Source organism: Rhinopithecus roxellana, chromosome 5, assembly GCF_007565055.1.
Source record: "Rhinopithecus roxellana isolate Shanxi Qingling chromosome 5, ASM756505v1, whole genome shotgun sequence".
Taxonomy (NCBI): domain Eukaryota; kingdom Metazoa; phylum Chordata; class Mammalia; order Primates; family Cercopithecidae; genus Rhinopithecus; species Rhinopithecus roxellana.
Genome location: NC_044553.1, coordinates 99,758,049 through 99,771,006, shown reverse-complemented (window position 1 = coordinate 99,771,006; position 12,958 = coordinate 99,758,049). Strand labels below are relative to the sequence as shown.

Here is a 12,958-nt window from a genome sequence, read left to right as displayed (position 1 = left end):
AATGTTATCATTAGTTCATACTTTATTCAGTATTTACCTTGGATAGAATTTTTGCCATGTTAAGTTCAGCCTGAAATGGTAAAGCTTTTAGAAACTGTGTAAAATGAGAGCATTATTAAAGTTGTGGATCCAGGCCAGGCATGGTGGCTTACACCTGTAATCTCAGCACTTTGGGAGGATGAGGCAGACAGATTGAGCTCAGAAGTTTGAGACCAGCCTGGCTAACATGGCGAAACCCTGCTCTACTAAAAATACAAAAAATGAATGAGACATAGTGGCGCACGTCTGTAATCCCAGCTACTTGGGAGGCCAAGGCAAGAGAATTGCTTGAACCCCGGAGACAGAGGTTGCAGTGAGTGGAGATCAGGCCACTACACTCCAACCTATGTGACAGAGCAAGAGTCTGTCTTTAAAAACAAAACGAAAAAAAATTGTGGATCCACTTGAGAGATGAGAAGTTCAAGGAAACAACCTGAAAATTAATATTTTGTTACTGTTTCACTGAACAAAATCATGTAACTGAAGTTCATCTTTCATAAGCTCTTGAAATTATGAATCTTGTTTAGAGAAAAAAAATCTATAGTCTCATGAGCTTTTTAAAGTAGGATATTGTTATTTTAGTTATATAGCTTTTTTTGTAACCTAAAGCAAAAAGTGAAAAATTGATTTTTTTTTTTTTTTTTTTTTTTGAGACAGAGCCTGGCTCTGTTGCCCAGGCTGGAGTGCAGTGGCACGATCTCAGCTCACTGCAACCTCTACCTCCTGGGCTCAAGTGATTCTCCTGCCTCAGCCTCCTGAGTAGCTGGGATTACAGGTGCATACCACCACACCCAGCTTTTTAAATTTTTAGTAGAGATGGGGTTTTGCCATGTCAGCCAGCCTGGTCTGAAACTCCTGGCCTCAAGTGATCTGCCGGGCTTGGCCTCCCAAAGTACTGGGATTACAGGTGGGAGCCACTATGCCCAGCCAAGTGGTTTTACATTTCTTTATCTATAAAGTGAGGGAATTAGACAAGTTGATTTCTAAATGATTTTTCAATATTATAATTACATGAGTTTAACATGATAAATTATTGTGTCATTTTATGCTGTGGGTTGATTTAGTGTTTTTAAAAGTTAAACATTTGGAACATTTTAATATATAAACATTTTTAAAGAAAATTAGCTCTAGCATTTAAAATTATGTTTAATATCATAGGTTTAATATAATGAATTTATGAAAACAGAAAACATGGCCAATTTGAAATCTTTATTAACTGAAACATAAGAGAATGTACTATTTCAAGCTAAAGGTGAACTAAGTATTTAGGAAGAGAGTTTGTTTTTTCAATCTCATGTAAAACAAAAAGTATGTGAGACAAATCTCAATCAGTTTAGAAGTTTGTTGTGCCACGATTGAAGACACACCCACGAGACAGATCTGTGCCTTTCTCCAAAGATGATTTTGAGGGCTTCAGTATTTAAAGGGGCAAAGCAGGCTGGAGGGGAAATAGGGAGTGCAGGGTCACATTACTGAATCCACAGGTTGCAAGATAAAACCACATAAGGGAATAGTCAATTATGTATTCGTCTTATGCTCAGTAAATCTGTGCTGTACACAAGATAAGGTGATAGAGTGGAGATATTTGACCTTTATCTGTAGCTCTCTGCTTAGGAACTAAAGGAAAGGCAGTTGCTTGCATGACTCAGTTTTTAGCTTAAATTTTTCCTTTTGGCCTAGTGAATTGGAGTCCTGAGTTTTTATTTTCCTTTCACATTTCTCACCACTTTTCTTTTTAAAATCTTTCAGAGAAAGCATTTTAGAAGAAAACGATTCTCTGATCTTGGGTTTTGTCTGATCTTTTGTGGCTAGGACAGTTTATTCCTAGACGAGTAGGTCTCTATGTTGTTAGTAAGCTAATTTTTTGGCAGGTTGTGAAGTCTCATGTCCTACAAAGAGAACATAGAGGGAGGAAGAAAAACAAAAAAAGATGGAGAACAATCCTGGAAAAATGACAAAGGCCATATTATATTACTCTGAAGTCCATTCATCAGTAGGCAGGTATGAAAGTGGTTTATGTATATAAGTAGGTTGCTGTTGTTTTCTTCTGAAGTTTAAGTTGTCTAGCTTCAGTTCACAGGGCTTTAAGAAAAGCAGAGCTTAATTTTCAGTGATTTCAAATCAGGAAAAAATAGAAAAAAAGAAGGAAAAGAAATAAGGAAAAGAAATTGAAAACATTATTTTGGAGAGTCATAGCCAGCAAAATTTTTTAGAATTCAGTCCAAATTGTAGAAAATAATAAAAATGAAAGCATTTAGGCAAGGCTGGAGTCTAATAACAGGTATACTGTAATTTAATTTGAACAAGATTTTTCTCTCTCCAATAACCCAATTTTATTTAAAATCATAGTAGGACCAACTTATTTGTAAAATACATTTTAGACCTATTACACTTGGCTTGATTATTTGCATAAAGTACAGCAAGAATAATCATTTGTTATACAGGCTCTCTCCCTTTTTTTCTTTTTAATTGGCTTTGCTGGAAACTTTGTTTTATAAGGAATCTAAGATTTGACTTTCTTAAAAGCCTTGAGCCCAGCCAAGGATTTATATCTGTGCCTTCAAATACCTGTGTGAATTAGGTGATTTTTTTCTCTTTTTGAGGTTCCAAGAAAACTTGGGGTTCCTGGGCCTGTCAGAAAGTGACATTCTTTACTTACCACAGATCAGGACCCTGTAAAGAACAAGGTATGAGGCCAGTTTTTCCAAGGGGCTCCAATTATACACTTGTATAAAAGAAAATAGCTTCTTATTGAAGTTATGCAAATAACTATATTTTCATATTGTCCTGGGTGTGTCTTCAATCTTGGCACAAGAATTCTCACAAATAAGTTACCAAATTTTGGAGAAATTAGGTTGAGTGAAAGAAATTATGTTTTAAATTTTTATCATAAGAGTATACATTACTGAATTGTTAAAAGCTGCAAGTAGCCTAAAAGAAAAGAAAGTTTTCTTGACTCTGAAAAACAAAACAAAAAGAATCAGCAAACGTTTTAAACAAAAAGTCATAAAAGATTATTTCCAGTCTGCTACTAGTTCAGCCCATGCAATTAACTCCTACTCTGCTCAATATTGGATCAGCAAACCTCATGAATACATCAGCTCTTCCATGAGAATCCTGGAAGTTTTCCTCTTTATTCCAATGACACCATCTCTAAATTTATCTATAAATCTATATTTAAGAGTACTCCTTGGAGTTCTACAGCTGATTAGAAACTGCCTTATAAAAGGATCAAAGTAAAACAACAATTGTGGATGACAAAAGTCTTAGAACAGCCATGTTTAAAGACACAATTGACAAGGAAATTTAGTTACTTCTCTGGCATACAATAATTTTACATAATAATCATAATTACTACTGATAACATATACTAAAACATCAGAATCACAGGAATCTCTTATAATTTTGGCACACGTACTAATAACACATTTATATAAATATAATCCAAAGAAGGCTAAACACAATTTCATATTTGAGAATACTTCCTGTGTGAATTTATTATACCAAATAAGCCAAATGTGTCTCTTGGACTTAAGGGTACCTAATATCAAAAAATTAATGAAGACTGAATTTAGAATTTGATTTTGGAAAGTTTGTCAAATATAAAGAGTTTAAAATACTTGATATCACAAAATAGGATCACGGATCATTGTAAAATAAGTCATTCATTTAGCCAAAGTGATAAAGATTTTGTTAAAAGGCAAAAATCTTTATTCTTTGAGAGGGGAGACTTAATTCCTCAAACAATAAGCCAAAATAAAGACAGCATAAGGCCAATTAAGTCTGTCTCTCAAACCTATTAATTTTTTTTTTTTTGAGACGGAGTCTTGCTCTGTCGCCCAGGCTGGAGTGCAGTGGCCAGATCTCAGCTCACTGCAAGCTCCGCCTCCCGGGTTCACGCCATTCTCCTGCCTCAGCCTCCCGAGTAGCTGGGACCACAGGCGCCCGCCACCTCGCCCGGCTAATTTTTTGTATTTTTAGTAGAGACGGGGTTTCACCGTGTTAGCCAGGATGGTCTCATCTCCTGACCTCGTGATCTGCCCGTCTCGGCCTCCCAAAGTGCTGGGATTACAGGCTTGAGCCACCGTGCCCGGCCAAACCTATTAAATTTTAATCATCTTGACCATAAAGATGGAATTTCCATAAACCTTTTTATAGTCTTTTATAATTTTTTTTTTTTTTTTTTTTTTTAAAGTGGGTAAATGCTCCAAGAAAAGCTTGTTAATCTGACATGGGGGTCCAGTTGCTGGTCCTGTATCAGTGTACCTTTGGTATTAATGTTTATAGAGAAACTTTGAACTAATTTTCTCTCTCAAAATCAGCCCTTACAGTCTTATGCACCCACCTCTTTCAGAATAGTCCCTGGGCCTAGAGTGGTTGAATAGTTTTAATTTCTGGCCCTGTGCCTCATGAATGCGGTTCATGATGTAATAACCTTAATTTAAAACCTTAAATCACCTTAAATTTAAAAATTTAGAATTTGATTTTGGAAAGTTTGTCAAATATAAAGAGTTTAAAATACTTGATATCACAAAATAGGATCACAGATCATTGTAAAATAAGTCAGTTTTCCTGAGACAAACTCTCCCCTCCCCCCATACAGAACTAACAAAAAATCCACCACCTTCTGCCGTGTGATTGCTTTTCAATATGGGGAGTACATTTAGATAACTTGCAAGCTAGGTTGGGCGTAGTGGCTCATGCCTGTAATCCCAGCACTTTGGGAGGCTGACGCAGGTGGATCACCTGAGGTCAGGAGTTCGAGACCAGTCTGGCCAACATGGCGAAACACCATCTCTACTAAAAATACAAAAATTAACCAGGCATGGTGGTGCGCACCTGTAGTCCCAGCTAGCAGGAGGCTGAGGCAGGAGAATTGCTTGATCCTGGGAGGCGGAGGTTGAAGTGAGCCAAGATTGCGCCACTGCATTCTAGCCTGGGCAACAGAGCAAGACTGTCTCAATCCCCCCAAAACCTTAAATTACCTTAAATTTAAAAATGTTTTTATCTCAGTTTTCCTAAGGCAAACAAAAAACAACAACAAAAAAACCCCACCACCTTCTGCAGTGTGATTGCTTTTCAATGTGGGGAGTATGTTTGGATAACCCGCAAGTCAAAATGAATGAAATGGAAACCATTGTCTTCCACAATGGTTGAACTAGTTTACAGTCCCACCAACAGTGTAAAAGTGTTCCTATTTCTCCACATCCTCTCCAGCACCTGTTGTTTCCTGACTTTTTAATGATCGCCATTCTAGCTGGTGTGAGATGGTATCTCGTTGTGGTTTTGATTTGCATTTCTCTGATGCCCAGTGATGATGAGCATTTTTTCGTATGTCTGTTGGCTGCATAAATGTCTTCTTTTGAGAAGTGTCTGTTCATATCCTTTGCCCACTTTTTGATGGGGTTTTTTCTTGTAAATTTGTTTGAGTTCTTTGTAGGTTCTGGATATTAGCCCTTTGTCAGATGAGTAGATTGCAAAAATTTTCTCCCATTCTGTAGGTTGCCTGTTCACTCTGATGGTAGTTTCTTTTGTTGCACAGAAGCTCTTTAGTTTAATTAGATCCCATTTGTCAATTTTGGCTTTTGTTGCCATTGCTTTTGGTGTTTTAGACATGAAGTCCTTGCTCATGCCTATGTCCTGAATGGTATTGCCTAGGTTTTCTTCTAGGGTTTTTATAGTATTAGGTCTAACATTTAAGTCTCTAATCCATCTTGAATTAATTTTTGTATAAGGTTTAAGGAAGGCATCCAGTTTTAGCTTTCTACTTATGGCTAGCCAGTTTTCCCAGTACCATTTATTAAATAGGGAATCCTTTCCCCATTTCTTGTTTTTGTCAGGTTTGTCAAAGATCTGATGGCTGTAGATGTGTGGTATTATTTCTGAGGGCTCTGTTCAAAGACTTGGAATCAACCCAAATGTCCATCAGTGACAGACTGGATTGAGAAAATGTGGCACATATATACCATGGAATACTATGCAGCCATAAAAAAAGGATGAGTTTGTGTCCTTTGTAGGGATGTGGATGCAGCTGGAAACCATCATTCTCAGCAAACTATCCCAAGAACAGAAAACCAAACACTGCATGTTCTCACTTATAGGTGGAAATTGATCAGTGAGAACACTTGGACACAGGAAGGGGAACATCACACACCGAGGCCTGTTGTGGGGTTGGGGGAGAGGGGAGGGATAGCATTAGGAGATATACCTAATGTAAATGATGAGTTAATGGGTGCAGCACACCAACATGGCACATGTATACATATGTAACAAACCTGCACATTGTGCACATGTACCCTAGAACATAAAGTATAAAAAAAAAATTTGATGCCGTGGTGAGGTGGCTCACACCTGTAATCCCAGCACTTTGGGAGGCCTAGGAGGGCAGATCATGAGGTGAAGAGATCGAGAGCATCCTGTCTAACATGGTGAAATCCCGTCTATACTAAAAATACAAAAATTAGCTGGGCGTGGTGGCGCACCCCTATAGTCCCAGCTACTCAGGAGGCTGAGGGAGGAGAATTGCTTGAACCTGGGAGGTGGAGGTTGCTGTGAGCCGAGATCGCGCCACTGCACTCCAACCTGGCGACAGAGCGAGACTCAGTCTCAAGAAAAAAAAAAGATGCCAAGTCAAACATAAAGTTATAGAAATCTACCATAGGATTGTATAAGGAGACCAATTTTATTTAGATTGGTAGTTTTAAATTTAGTCTCTATCTTTTAACTAGATTTCTGAGCTCTGGGCAGAGCCCACACTGAACCCCTGGTTCTCCAAAGAGGGAAACATCATGGGCCTGTTCCGAAGAGACTAGGCCATGTAGTGCTTTTACAGTGCACTTTGTTACAAAGACTTTTCTGTAAGTGTCTAAACTATGTCCTTTCTTAAACACCCAAGAGCAGCCCCTGTGGTAATAACTATTTTAGTTAAAAACAAAACAAAACAAAACAAACGGGTAACAATAGAAAAGCAAGCAGTTTAAAAATCTGAGAAACTTGTCTGTTTACACTCTTGGTATCATAAGGAAAAACAGAGCTTCTCCCTAAAAAGGAGTCTGGCATCTTCTTTGTTTTCATTAAGGAATCCTAGGCTGTTAGAAACTGTTTTAGGTCCCTCATGCAGCAGAAGGTGGTAAGAGGAAGGAAAGTTAGGTAGAAGTAAATGGAAAAGACAGAATTCAGTCTACTGAGAAGAAAAAAACCTTTTTCTCAAAAAACAAGATTCTAGGAGAGAAAGAAAGCATAAAGGCCTTTTAAATACACACACACACATCTTGATAGCAGCTTTTAATTAAGCTGACTTTCAACCATCAAACTGTTCAAAACATCCTTTTATATCTCATTACCACATTTTAGCTGGGACAAATTGCTTATATTTAAAAAGTAACATAAATATAAAAATATAAAGCCAGAAAGGACTTGATTTAAGAATCAATCCCAGGTGTCACGGTGAAAAAAAGGGCAAAAGAAGGAACCACAGTGTGGGGTGGTGGCCGAAGTTCTTTCGGTTTCACTTGGCTAGCAAAAGGTGGCCTTGTTACATAAATAAAGTCCCTGTGTAGGCAAATCTTTTTTTCTTTTGCTGGCCGGCTTTTTTTTTTTTTTTTTTCCTCCTCTCTTTTTTTTTTTTCCCCAGCTGTGGGAATTTAACCAATTCAGAGGCCTTATTCCTTTTAATTTGGAATGTTCCTTTGCATTTGATCAGGTCAGGTAGAGTTGGTCAAACCCAATGGGATAAAGACCGAAAAACAAAAACAACAAAAAGACCAGAAACAAATCAACAAAAACAATTAAGCAACACAAACGATGCTTGCACAATTTATATGACTACTGAACTCTTAATGGTAAGGAGAAATTAAGACCAGCTAGTTGTTAATCTTAACCTTTAGTTAATAAGGAGAATTTCCAAGACAAACCCTAGTTCAACTAACTAGGAATGGGGTCTAGGCTAAAGATTGTTCTCTAGTGTCCTAGAAGCAGGAAAACACTCAAACTTGCCTTCCCTGTTGGAAGCAAGCTGAAACTCCAGAAAGGAGTTGCCTGCTCTCCATTGTCATGAAAGCAGGCAAACTCACTTTTTCTTGTTGGAAGCAAGTAAAACTCCAGAAAAGGAGTTGTATAGCAAAATAAACCTTAGACCTCAATCAAATTTTGGGAGATCAGGGATTCTCTGGAAGGGAGAGCTCACAAGCCTCAGCAAATCATCCTATTTGAGCAATAAAGATAGCCCAAGCTGGTACCAAGCATCGACAGGAAATTTATTAAAGGTCAGGGGGACCTCCACTGAGCCCCTTCCTGGTCACAAATTTGTAAACCAAAAAGTTCCTGAGACAAGTCTCAACCAATTCAGAAGTTTGCCTTTCTGCAAAGATGATTTTGAGGGCTTCAGTATTTAAAGGGGAAAAGCAGGCTGGAGGGGAAATTGGGAGGGTATGGTCACATTACTGAATCCACATGTTACAAGAAAAAAGGAGCAGGTAGGGGAATAGCCAATTATGCATTTGTCTCATGCTCCGTAAATCTGTGCTGTACACAAGATAAGGTGAACATAGAGTGGAGATATTTGACCTTTATCTGTAGCTATCTGCTTAGGAACAAAAGGAAAGGCAGTTGCTTGCATGACTCCACTTCCAGCTTCAGTTTTTCCTTTAGCATAGTGAATTGGAGTCCAGACTTTTTATTTTCCTTTCACACTCATAAGAGATGTCTAGTAACAAAAATGTGTTCTAGTTTATTATTTGAAATGCTATTTATTATTTATAATTAGGTGCAATAACCAAATAAGAATTGGACACTCTTTACTAATTGAACAGCTTTTAGATATATATCTGCTATGGCCACAGTTTTTTTTTGTAAGATATATAGCTTTTGTTTCTTACAATAGTCCTTCTATGGGTCCTGATACAATTCCCAAACAATGGTGGAAATTATAAAGAAACAGGTGATATGACTATTACCTGTAAATCATGACCAGAAATATAATACAGACCTACTTCATTTTGTTACACTTCATTGTGCCTCACAGATATTGTGGTTTCTTGTTTGTTTGTTTTAACACATTGAAGGTCTGTGGCAACTCTGTTGAGCAAGTCTATCAGCACTATTTTCCCAACAGTTTGTTCTTGCTTTGTGTCTCTGTGTGACACTGTAATCCTCATAATATTTTAGACTTTGCATTATTATTGTATCTGTTATGGTTATCTATGATCAGTCATCTTTGATGTTACTATTGTTATTTTGGTGTACCACAAACCACATCTATAGAAAATAGCTAACTGAATTGATAGATGTATGTGTTCTGACTACTCTACTTTCCCCATCTCTCTCCCTCTCCTTGAGCCTCCCTGTTTCCTAAGATACAATCATTAAAATTAGGCCTATGAGTAACCCTACAATGACCTGTAAGTGTTCAGGTGATAGGAAAAGTCCCATGTCTCTCACTTCAAATCAAAAGCTAGAAATGATTAAGTTTCATGAGGAAGGCATGTTGAAGCTAGGCTTCTTGTGCCAGACAGCCAAGTTGTGAATGCAAAGGAAAAGTTCTTGCAGGAAAGTATAGGTGCTACTTCATTGAACACATGAATGATAAGAAAGTGAAATGGCCTTATTGTTGATATGGAGAAAATTTTAGTGGTCTGGATAGAAGATGAAACCAGCTACAGCATTCTTTTAAGCCAAAGCCCTCACTCCAAGTCTATGAAGGATGAGAGAGGTGAGGAAGCTGCAGGAGAAAAGTTTGAAGCTAGCAGAGGTTGGTTCATGAGGTTTAGATAAAGAAGTCATCTCCCTAAAAATGCAAGATGAATCAGCAGGTGCTGATGTAGAAGCTGCAGCAAGTTATCCAGGACGTCTAGCTAAGCTCATTGATGAAGGTGGCTACACTAAACAGCATATTTTCAGTGTAGACAAAAACAGCCTTCTGTTGCAAGAAGAAGCCATCTAGGACTTTGATAGCTAGAGAGAAGTCAATGCCTGACTTCAAAGCTTCAAAGGACAGACTGGCTCTCTTGTTAGAGGTTAATGCAACTGGTCACTTTAAGCTGAGCCATTTGCAATTCCAAAAATCCTAGGGTCCTTAAGAATTATGTTAAATCTACCCTGCCTGTGCTCCATAAATGGAAAAACAAAATATGGATGTCAGCAGATCTGTATATAGCATGGTTTACTGAATATTTTAAGCCCACGACCTACTGCTCAGTAAAAGGTTCCTTTTAAAATTCTCATTGACAATGCACCTGGTTATTAAAGAGCTCTGATGGAGCTGTGCAAGGAAATTCATGTTTTCATGCCTGTGAATACAGCACCCATTCTGCAGCCCATGGATCAAAGGGTAATTTTGACTTTCAAGTCTTATTTTTTAAATTTATTTTTTAGTTCAATATGGTTTTATTTTAACATGTGTACAGCTGAAGGGGGGGGGATCTGATCTTTTGTTAGGTGAAACCAATTTTCACAGTTCATATTTGGCCATTTTAGCTTTGTAGTGAATAATAACAGAAAAGGAAGTTTCTGTTCCAGATCCTCACTCCAGCACACTCAGCCAGGTGCCTGGCAAGATGACACATTTCGTGGTCTAAAGTTCACAGCCAATCCTCTCACCCAGATGGAACACCAGTTCTCCTCCTGGCATACACACACACATACACATCTTATTTTCACTGCTCTACACAGGGCCCTGAGAATCCTTAATTTTAAAGTTGGGAAAAACGTGAAAAGATCCCTTAACTCATTGTCTGTGACAAATTCAACTACCTTTTAACTCTTAACAATTGCAAGTATAAAATACTTGAAATTTATGAGATGCTCCACTTAATGGAACAACTCAAATGCTAAAAAATTAGGTCAAGTAACATGCTTTAATATTTTAAAATGTTAAAACTTATTGAGACAAGATAGCAGCACATTCTTGGTATTATAAACTCCTACTGATGACTGCTACTTGATAGCCAAAAACACTGAAAAAAGAGAAGAAACCATACTGGTATACAACAATGTCTGCAGGGAATGTCATGTTTTACATTTCGTTAACTGAATTAAACCTGACAAACCCAAAGATCTACAAAACTGACACTCATGTTATTTTAGATGATGAGGTAGGTTGTTTCCTATGCAGTAAAGTGAAGATAACAAAAAAATCCACACAACTTCCAAATCCTCTTAAATAAATTTCGGGTTACAGTCACTTTCACAAACAAGACATTCATAAACTGTAAAGTAGAGAGGTTATACTCAGGCAGGTTCTGTACTTGATGTGTTACTTGGAGATTCAATAATCAGTCTTGGGTCAATCAACTCTCTCCAAAATACAGTGATTTTGCTCTCCTGTGTCACAGAGTACTCCACTAACTCGGTTCCATTTTCATTGTGATAAACCAAATCAAATTTCCCAGGTTCTCTAAAGGCAAGTAAGGATGGTAGAATTTCTGTATCTACTTGCTGGGTCTTTGGATTAGGGCTTAATATTCTTCTGGATGTTAGTTCTAAAAGGTTAAATGCAATCTTTTCTCCAACTTGAGGGGCAGCTGCTTACAGTGGTAACAGACTATAGTCCTTCTTGTGTGTCTTTACCGGATTCTGGATAATAGATGAATTTGTTACCACGTCACTTAATTGCTGTTGCCTCTGGTTGTCAGTGCTTCTATTTCCAATACAGAAAACAGGATGCCGTCATCCTCGACCTCTCCCCTGCATGCCCCGTCCCCTAGCTCCCTTCCAAGAAAAAAGGTTCTCTCCTCTACCCCATCCTCTTCCTAAACTAGTGGGGAGAGACACACTAGGAGATGGACCAGGAGTCTGTCCGCCACCATTTGAGCCAGAATGCCTCCATCCAGCAGCACCTGCAGTATGTGATGACACCTCTGGTCCTGGACAACCTCTTCCTGCAAAAAGGCCTACTGCCTTTAAGAAACCAGCAGCACACTCCAGGGTGCTTGATGACATCAAGCACTGGTCGTCTGACTCTGAACTACAGTCTGAAATAGAAGATGTTCCAGAAGTCTTGTCCTTGCTGGGGGTAAGGCTAAAGCCAGATTTTATACCTAGTTTGTCTGCACTTGTATTTTTGGTAGAGGGTCCTTCCTTTGATAGCTCAGTTGGTAATTTCTCTGAGGAATTTCTGGCCTCCAAAGTGACTTTGCTGGCACCATCACTGATAGATTCATCACAAGACTCAGACTCCGAGAAGGAACTGGGACTCTCTTTTGAGCAAACGCTTACACTACCTTTCCTTTTGGCTTTAACAGGCTGTTTCTAGCAGAACCTTTTGGAGAACTACATCTCTGATTGGCCCAGTCTTTTACTGCCTGTACTTCTGGAGACTTGGGATTCTTGGCCTTTTTTTAATATTCACTTTTCTCTTTTTTCTTTGCTGATTTTCTTTTGGTGTCTTTGTTATCATCACCCGCTGTGCCACAGGTTGCTTTATTTTTTTCTCTCTTTTTTTTTTTTTGGCTGACAGTCTGATCTGTAACAGCTTTTGGTTCCAGATCCAAGGCCTTCTCATTATTGTTATTGTTCTCTTGCCTCTTCCGATGCTTCTTTGAATATTTGTAATCTGGTTCGGTTTCTTCATCTTCTAACTGAAATGCCCGCTTCTTGCTTTTCTAAGTGATAAATTAGTGTCACCATTACTGATGATTACAGAATTCTCAGCAACTCCTCTCTCTTCTAATTTAACTCTGAGGCAGTTGTTGTCTCTCGCCAGGCGCACGCTTTCCGCCCGGGGCAGGAGCCCCCGCTCAAGGTAGAGGCCTAGGAGGGCCCCAGAACTGCAGCTGAAGCGCTGATGGATGAGACTAGTGAGATCTGTGACGACTCGTCAGCTGTTCAAATCGACCAGAAGCCAGAAGGCCATACAGTGCGGGGTAGCTGGTGGTGGGTAATCAAATTGAAGCCTTAGCCTAACCGTTTCGGAGGCTCCCAT

General features: G+C 38.6%; 1 pseudogene; it reads right to left on the bottom strand.

Moving 5' to 3' along the window:
• Nucleotides 1-11,141: 11,141 nt before the first annotated feature.
• Nucleotides 11,142-12,958, bottom strand: LOC104656929 (annotated as a pseudogene).